A 9,242-nucleotide genomic window follows, 5' to 3' on the forward strand; every position below is an offset into this window, starting at 1 on the left:
CTGTAAATGAGCTGAAAGCCATTTCCCCAGCGGTGTTAGCTCTGTCCTGGACACTTCTTTCTCCACCACTTGAGGCGAGATTGACAGGACATGTGTTGCAGGGGCATCAGCTCACACGCCATGACCGAGGGCTACTTGTGTGCTCCTGCTTGGAAAGGCCCGCGCTTTGTGTTGTGAGTGCTGGGGGTTTAAAAAAACCTTATCTCGTGGAAGAAGCCCCATCCCTGCTTGTTTGAGAAGATGCTTTGGACAGTCAGAGTGTCCTGTCTCTGCTTTCCGAGCCCAATGTCCGTGAATTGAGGAATCCCAAGTGCTGTGGTCCTGTGCATGCTGGGTGGATGAGGGTATCACACCAGGACGGTGTGGTCCTGTATTTTCTGTATAGAGGAGCACATGAGCTGGGTGCTGTGCTGAGTGTCAGACAAAGCAGACTCAAGTCAAGTCAAGTCAAGCAAATTATTGTCTACAGCAGAGAACTGAAGTGCAGAGCAAAAATACTGGTCCATCTGCATCTGGAGGAAGGACGAGGTTTCTGTGGGGAGGAACAACTGTCCCTATCTCCCACCTCCCAGAGCAGCAAGGTCAGCAGAAGCATCTTTCTGTGGCTCACCTCCAGTTCTCCGTCCTGTCCCTGCACATCTCCACTCCTCCTCTGTCAGCAGAAGCAGCCCACGAAGTGGCCTTGGAGTGGCAGCACGCAGCCATGCCCATCCTCCTGCGACGCCTGGGGCCACAGCTTCAGGGAGACCTGGAGGAAGGACACTGTTGCCTTTGGAGGTTAGGAGGACATTGTGGGCAGGAATTCATTCTGGAGCAATTAAGCACACCCCCTTTGCTCTCATGGCCACAAAGAGGATGAAGCTCCATCCCAGGTGGCAGCTGAAGTGCTGGTGTCAATATAGAGGCATTATGCATCGCTTTCAATATTCCCCTTGCCAAAAATAAAGCACCTGTAGAAAAAAGCCAGTTTCTTCTACCGTATATATGTGGGCCAGGACATTCTGGATGCTTTTGAACCATGAGTCTGAGTGTTTTGGGGCTATTTTGACCCATATGTAGGAAACAGGGGCCTCTTGCAGATGTAGCCCCAGTGCCTGGAGATCACTCCTCTCTTGGCTGGGATGAAGGAAATGATTTTGTGAGTTGTTCCAGCATGGGGTCAATGCTTTACTGAAATTTCTCCTCTTCTCCCAGTGCTGCTGTCTCTAGCCTCCCTTGGTACCGAAGCTCTCCTGCCAGGGCACTGAGTGTACCCATAGCTGTTAGCAACCCTAAGGGGCCTCACCTGGGACCACCACCACACCCTCCAGCCATGCTCCAGGAGCCCATTTAAGCTCTGCCTGGGTTCTGCTGTCCTCTTTTGAGCTCTGTGGTTGCTGTGCCTGCCTGCAGCCCTGGCTCTGCTCCTGCCTCCCGGACAGATGGTGGGTCTATACTCCAGGTCTCCTCTGTGTGTGTCCTTGATGTGTGCTATCGCTTGCCTCCAGGCATGTTTTTGGCTCCATCTCCTTTTGTTCCTGATTGTGCTCTTTGCATGGACCCTGGATCTGGATTGCTTCCCTCTTCTGTGGTTGCTGATGGACTCCATAACTAGTGTACTGTCCTGCTCCCAGGCATAGCTCCGAAATCTGAATCCTCTGATGACAGCTCTTGCCAGTGTGTGCCTTCCCTAGGTGAAAATGCCTTCAGTTGTTCCTACAAAGTCTTTTCAGCCTGAACTTTGCTTTTCCCCAACACCAAGCCTAGCCCTGTTTATTATTTATTCATTTTGTAAGGCATTAGTTCACTTTATTTTCTACGTAGAAAGCCTTTTCTGGGCATATTTGGAGGATTTCCTGCATTGGACTGGGATTTCCTGTAATACAGTCAATGAAAATACTGATGCCTCTGCATGTAGATTTTGTTGGAAACATGGTTATGGCCTTCCACCAGGGCTGTCCTGGGATGAGGAATCCATGATAGAGCCCGTGCTTGGTGATTTAGAGGCCACAAGTGTGTCTACCCCCTCCAGGAAATGCTGAATCTACCAGACCAGGATTTGTTGGGTTCTTGTCTTTATGTTTCACTTGTGGTGCTGATTCCTTCTATGCTCTTGTGCTGTGGGTGGTCTGGGTGTTGGGATCCCACTGTTGTGGGGAGAAAGTGGTAGGAGAGGGGACCAAGAGCCATTCCCTGGTTCATCTTGTGCCGCAAGCAGGGTTGGATAGAAGACACAGGGATAAATAAATGAGTAAGGAGGTGCATGGACAGAAGAATAATATGGGAAGAGCTGATTGCTATCCCCAGCAGAGACCCCCTGTGTCTGCCCCACACCATGCCCCTTCCAGACTCTGAATCTCAGCTGAAGCTGCCCTTTTTGGGGCAGGCAGGAGATAAGCAGATGTGGAGCACACAGTGAATTTTATAATAACACGGTGGTTATAGACAATTGCCTAATGGGGACCAGATGGTCAGTTTTATTTTAAGTTGCCCTTTAACAACATTCCCATCTAAGCTGTGTTTTTTAAGTAATAGGTTTTTAATGAGATGCCCATAAGATCTTACAACACATCGGGTTTTAATCACGCTGGCCTATTTAAATGGCAGTGTATGTCTTTAGCACTCCTTCTGCATTTTTATGGTGTTTAATTCCTTCCCACCACCATCCCTTACTCCAAACCTCAAATGGGCTGTGTCAAAGGGACCATTCCTCCCAGCGCTGGATGCTGCCCCGGCTGAACTCCTCCCTGCCTTTCCATGCTGGGACTGAGGACAGACCTCCTTCCAGGAGAGGAGGCATGTCTTGAGGTCAGGGTACAAATCTGCTTCGCAAAATGAAAAGCTCCGATCATAAATGCTGCTTTTGGATGGGGAAGGCAGGGAGCGGTGTGATTCATCTGGAGCAGATACTGTTATCAGGGCAAAGTAAGTGTTAGCTTTGGAGTGATGCCTCCAAATTCCCCGGGCATCTGTCTGCAGCACGGCCACACAGTACGCCTGGGTGCCCCAGACACACGTCAGACACTTTGGTGATAAGCTGTGAGGAGTCACCGAGAACATATACAGCTGTATTACTGCGTTCTCACATCAGGAGGGGAGGTGTCACCGCACCATCCCCGCTTCTTAGGTGGGCGCACAGCAGCGAGGTCCCTACCCCGTGTGTGAGGACAAAGCAGAAACTTGGGTTTCTTGCTGCTCTGCCCTCTACCACAGTGGCACAGTTGGGCTCTGCACATGCAGCTCACATCATCTCTGGAAGCTGTATTCCAGTAACCCCAGGTCCACTTGCCCAGTGGACAGACTTTCCCGGCTAGAATGCCGCTGGCTCACTGGGGCAGGGAGGGGACAGATGGAGACAATCAGAAAACATGGCTTATTGACGGTGCCAGATGAGCAGAGCTGGATGAGATCACGGCTCCCCCACTTCCCAGCTCAGTGTGAGCCCCAGGGGTTCCTGCTCTTTACCTTTATGATCTGTGTCAGCCCACCAAGCCTTCTGTGGCATTACTGATTGGCACCAACATGACTTGTGCTTCTCTTTGCTGGTGCTCAGCCTGATAAGGAAAAATCACCTGGACCAAAATCAGCCAGTCTGCAGCCAGGTTGAGCAGAAAGCCTGCTGTCAGGATTCAATATAGCTTTTTTTAAATTTTTTTTAAACCAAGCAGTTCTCACGTGGGGTCCTTTCCTTCCTGTCCTGCTCTTACAGACCTCAGCAAACCTTGGACAAAGCCATGCATGACTTTCACCTCTCGCCCATCTGGGGATTTTATTTTTCCTGTTGATGTCAGAGGCTCTGTGAAAATGCAGATGAAATCAGGCTTTGCTTTCCTTCCTGGAGTCTTAGTTGCCCTTTGGCAGAGCTCACACAGAGATTGTGACCATGTTGGTTAAATGACATCAGCATGTTTCAAAATTGTTATTTGTTTTTTTGGGGGTATTTTTGCATGTTTACCCAGTTACCTTCCAGCAATCTCAAACTAATGCTTTCCACACATGGGTGGGTGGGGGATGCACAGTGTGGATGAAGGACCCAGGTTTGGGGAGGCTTTCTCAGCCTTTCCTGCATTTGAAGTAGTTCATTCGAAGTCAGCTCCAAGAAAACACATCTTCCCTTCACACCAGGCATAGCACTGTTTGCTCAGCAGCTCTTTGGCCTTTAAGAGCTCTTGTGGGTAGACAGCTGGAGACACCAAGAGACATCTTGTGCTGGACACAAACAAAAGGAGCAGAGGAGAGACTGTAAGGAACGATTCCTTACTGAGAAGTTTAAGTCCAGATGTGACCTTGGTCACACTAGCAGGCTGTGGCACAGGTGGACACTGCAATCAGTTCTCACAGTAGAGCCTAAGTCATTAGGTTTTCTCTTGGAGGAACCCTGAGAAACTCAGGCTTTTCAGATTGAGTTCTGAGCAATGGTCGTGGTGGTGCACATACAGCAATGGGAGATCCAGCAAGGTTGGAGGTTGTGGGCAGGAGGAGCTGAGGTGTGAATACAGCCAACAAGTCTGCTTAATACCAGCCTTGACAGCCCTGGCCTGGGCTGGGTAGCAGTACATAAAGGTTTCAGCCATGCTGGGGGTGTAGACAAAAGATTTCTGCATTTTTATCTAATTTGAAGGAGGCGATGGACACACTAAAAGTGTAGATCTCTTGAGAGCCCTTCTGGCATCTGTCCTCAGGCCAGGCTTATGGGCAAGATATTTTGCCTGGTCTGTCACACCAGGGAGGAGGGAAGTCTGGAGTCACTGCTGCTCCCTTTTCCCCTGGCAAATAGAATAAGCATACCAGGTCTTCCTACACAACCTCCGGAGGAACAGACAATGCTTCTGGCAAATTGGTTCTTGATGGCTAATGGCTTTTTTCTTTCCAAGGCTCCAAGCCAAAGCCTGCGTGTCCTTAGCCTCAAATCCAGTGAGATTTGATCAAGAAAATAAGAGCTCTCCTTGGAGGCACAGCAGCCCTGCAGGGAGAACAATGGCAGTCAGAGGGAGCTCTGTGTGTGTGTTTGGCACGGTGCTAAGCCCCTGTTCTCCTCTCCCCTCCTTTGCCCCAAGTATAGGGCATGCATCCTGCAGACTCATGGAATCGGTAATTTGTGGTGAGCTCCGCTGCCTGGTGGCAGACGGAGGAGCCTCAGCACAGCTGGGAATGAGATGCACAAGGAAGTGGCAGCTAGGGAAATGGAGTTTGGCTGGCAAAGAGGCAGAAGTGGGAAAACATCGGAATACTGACGCTCTGGAGGTGCTGCTTGCCAGGAAGGTGGCTTCTCTGAGCCACTGGAAGATGCTGCTTCATGCCCACAGCACCCACACCTGTGGTGGTGCCAAAAAAAGGGCCTGGACTGATTGACCTTGCACTCCCATGGTGGTGTGAGACAGCTGAGGGGCTCATTTATTTAGCTTCTCGATGCTGCAAGACAAGGGTGGCAGCTTGGGAAACTCATTCTCAGCTGATGGCTCTGTTTGGGCACATCAGTGAAGTCCCCAAGGCAAACGAAAGTGCTTGAAATGGTCTTGCAAAATGAGGGAGGCTTTAACAATCTGGTGATGTCAACCCCAGCATTGCTGGGGCCTGAGCTTTGCAGCTGCAGGAGCAATAGGATTCTGCTGGAGAAATGAACCGTGGAGGGGCTGGCAGGGAACCACCGCGAACAGTGCAGGACCTCTGGCCGAGTGGCTGGGAGTCCAGCTGTGCCATAGATCCATGCAGCAGCTTGTTTTCCCCTTTGGTGATGACTGAAACATTGCACCATCCTGTCTTCCCTGTGGGAAGAGAAAGGAACCTGCTTCCCATCAGAGAGCAAGACCACCAGACAGCCCTGAGGTGCAGGCGCGTGAAACGAGTCTGTGAGGGACATCCCTGTGAGCTGCTTTCTAGGGCCTGGGCCAGAAATTTCAGTGGATGGTCTTTATTCCTCTTTTGTAGGGACTTGCACTAGAAACAAGTCCCAGAGCAGAGCACCTATTTTGAGCCCAAGCTTTGCCACGCCTTTGATCTGCTCTGTTGGAGATAGCATCCTCTCCAAGAGTGAGGCCACCCAAACGCAGCTGCCAGCTTCTGCCATGCTCTTTGTAAGGGCCAGCAGGCTCTGCCTGCCCTCTGTGGGAAGGGAGAGTCCTGTCCCAGCAGTCGGGATGCTCATGGTGAAGTCTTCCAGGCTAGGACTGCTTTGGCACCAAGTTCAAGTCCCACTTGTGGATGCTGGCAACTTCCTTTTAGCTGTTTTCCTCCAGCAAAGCCCTTTTGTTCTACGGGTTGCTCAAAGACCTCTCCAAATCCCTCAGTGTCTGGGCCTGGGGGCTGGCAGAACCTCAGATGTGGAGAGCGTGGCGTGGTTCTGGCTTGTTGTGTGTTATCTCACTGAGCTTTGATCAAGGCTGTGACCGCTGGGGCCTTAAAGCCAGGACAGAATAGCAGCAGTGCACCTCTGTGTGCAGATCTGTATGGTTCAGTTCAGCTCTGTCCTCAGTGGGATCCCTAACACAGCCTGTCTTCTGTCTAGGTTCTTATTTTCACAAATTCAGCAGTACTGCATATCTTTGAGATCTCTTCCCTTGGAGCAGACTTGGTGGAAAGGGTCTGTGGGTTTCAGAGCGGCTAATGATGGGGGGAAGCTGAAGAGTGACACGCAGATGATGAGATCAAACAAGCCCATTCATTTAGGGAACCATGTTTAAAAAAAAAAAAAAAAGGCACACTGTAAAGTAGGAGGGAGTGGAAGGTGGTGTTCACAGGAAGCCTGGCAAACATCTGAGTCTTTGATTGCTTGGTTTTGGAAATATAAAGGAAAGTTGTCAACAAACACTAGAATATGAGCCCTTGCCACCCACCCCTCTGTTTAATCCTGAGGATGGGGATGTGGAAACTTTCCCTTTCTGTTACTGTTTCAATGGAAACACTTTGCCCCCTTGACCCTTGTCAGAAAGGATGCACCGTGCATGTAATTAAACCTCTGCACAAAACCTTTTTCCTTCCCTAGACAAAGCTTTTCCGCTGCTATTTGGCTTAACTGGAATGATGCTTTTTGCCCTGCCTCTGCAAAACCCTTGGACTGACCACTTTTTTTTTTTTTTTCTTGCTGTCTGGGCATGCTCTGGTGCTGCTGCTACTAACCATGCTCTGCCTCACCCTGCAGCCACCCAAGAGGTCGTTCTGCCCTGTATCAGAAAGGGCCAGGACACTGGGTATCACTGCCTCACAGCTGCGGTATATCAGAAGGGGTAGGTCCCTGCTGAAACTTGTCCCATGGCTGAGGTTCTTCAAAGGATGTCTCGTGTAGATCTGATGGCTGATTAGGGTTGAACCCCCCCCCCTCAGCAATGTGTCCCTTTTAAGAGTAAGATTCAGTTCAAGATGAATACACCTAAACGCAGATGTCAAAATGTGATTCTGATCTCCCACAATGGAAGCTGGTTAAAGGCTTTTAAAGACTTTTTAATCAGCTGGGTTAAAAATTAACTTTGATAGAGCGAGCATGCATGATAAGTCACATTTCTTTGAAAGCCCAGGGGACGGGAGGTAGCAGACAGAGGGAATGGCTCAGTCCTGGCTGCTGCCTGTGTCTGCATGGCACACGGTGAGCATCAGCTCTGAGATGCCAGTACACCCCTCCTGGGGGCTTGCAGGTGATGTGCTTTGTCCAAGCTGAGCAAAGCCAGATCTTTTTGTTTATCCTTTGTCTACAGGGACACGTGGGATGCTCTGGTTCTCACCTTAATGCCACAAGTGGTTTGGCTGGCGCAGCTGGTCATGACAGCTGAGGCTGTGTTTGCATTGCGTGCGGGACAGAGAGCAGGCACCAGAAACCTCTAGGAATGCAGAAACTTGTACCGTGGTGGAGCACAGATGTGCATGCTCATCCTGTCACCTGAGCAGGCCTGCAAGTGCACTGCAAGCCTGTATTTGTAACCCCTCTGTCAAGTCTTTTAGCAGCCATGGGTTGGCTGCTGTCTGTTCTGTGACCACTCGGGATGCGGTGTGCCTGGGAGATGCAGCTAACAGACATTGAGTACGTAAGGAGGACTGGAGTTTGTACTGACAAGCTTGGCAGGTTCTCGGGACAGGTTTTGACTATTCATGTATAAACAGGAAGATGTAAAATCTTTTGGCTCCAGAACTGGGCTGGGGAGGTTCTCTGGAGAGCTGGGTTCTGTTCCTGCTCTGGCTGTTCCTCTGGTCTCATCAGATATTTAAGACCTGCCTTGCCTCAGTTTCCCCTGGCCTACTCTCACAGTCAAATCACAACCATACTGACAGCCCTCACTGGGGGTGATGATCAAGATAACCGGCAATGTGCTGGCAATCATCCCTGTGGCACTCAAACCAGTTGGCCTCCGTGTCCTTAGCTCAGCATACATATTAGATGGAAATGGGCAACATATTTTTCCCGGAGGGACTTCTGGACCCCTTCCAGACATAGCTGAAAGCCATTCCCCAAGCCTTGCAGAACTTTGCACGTGCCAAGGGCTAGCTGGCTGCCTCTCGCTGCTCAGAAGCTCCCACCCTGTTCCTGGGCCTTGTCTGATCACACGTTCTGCCTCTGTGCCGGGATCCTATCCAGGGCTCAACAACTGCAAGATCACAATGACATTGATAGGAAGCCTTGCCACAGTGTGGAGAGTGCCAGCCTTGTTTTTTAACAGTGCTCAGTCCTTTAAGTGGAGGATGGCAGAGCTGGGTCACAATCTGTCCTCTCAGAGGCTCCCATACTTGGAGCAAACGTGGACAAGAGATCGCTCACTCCATTGAACCCAACGCTTCTGCTGCACCCTCCTCAGCGTGGCAGGATAAATATGGAGTCAGAAACACTTGAAGGAAAGAGTGAAGTCATGAGGTCTCAGGCATCAGCAGAGGGATCATCCTGGGAGCCAGGAAGGAATTAGCCCCTTCCTCTGCTCCTTTCAGCCACATAAAATTGGCCAGGTGCTTCGTGGCAGTTTATTGCTTTCCTCTGAGGCATTAAGTTTTGGCTGCCATCAGAGAAAGGATATCAGCATGCTGGTTTGGGATGGAAATCTCCATTCCGGTGAGTGGAAGCACCAATATTTCATTGAATAAGAAGAAAGTAGCGGGGCCAGAAAAGCTTTTGTCTCAATGACTTCACTTCTACCAGGAAAGGTCAGTCTGAGGGGAACATCCCTTCCCACCCCATCGCTTCCTACCTGCCTTGCTGGGCGAATGTAGAGCATAGGGACAAATAATGCTGACCCTCAGTCCTTGTCTGAGCTGTTAGCCACTTAGCTATGAAACTGAGCCCCTTA

At 50.3% G+C, this 9,242-nt stretch overlaps 1 long non-coding RNA gene across 1 annotated transcript; it reads left to right on the top strand.

Moving 5' to 3' along the window:
* The first annotated feature begins 1,371 nt into the window (after positions 1–1,371).
* On the top strand, positions 1,372–8,814 carry LOC311439111. The gene is made up of 2 exons (XR_014694545.1): positions 1,372–1,424; positions 7,668–8,814. It is a non-coding gene; the product is annotated as an uncharacterized lncRNA (long non-coding RNA).
* The last annotated feature ends 428 nt before the right edge of the window (positions 8,815–9,242 follow it).

This window comes from Aythya ferina (genome assembly GCF_964211825.1).
Source record: "Aythya ferina genome assembly, chromosome: 6".
NCBI classification, from domain to species: Eukaryota; Metazoa; Chordata; class Aves; order Anseriformes; family Anatidae; genus Aythya; species Aythya ferina.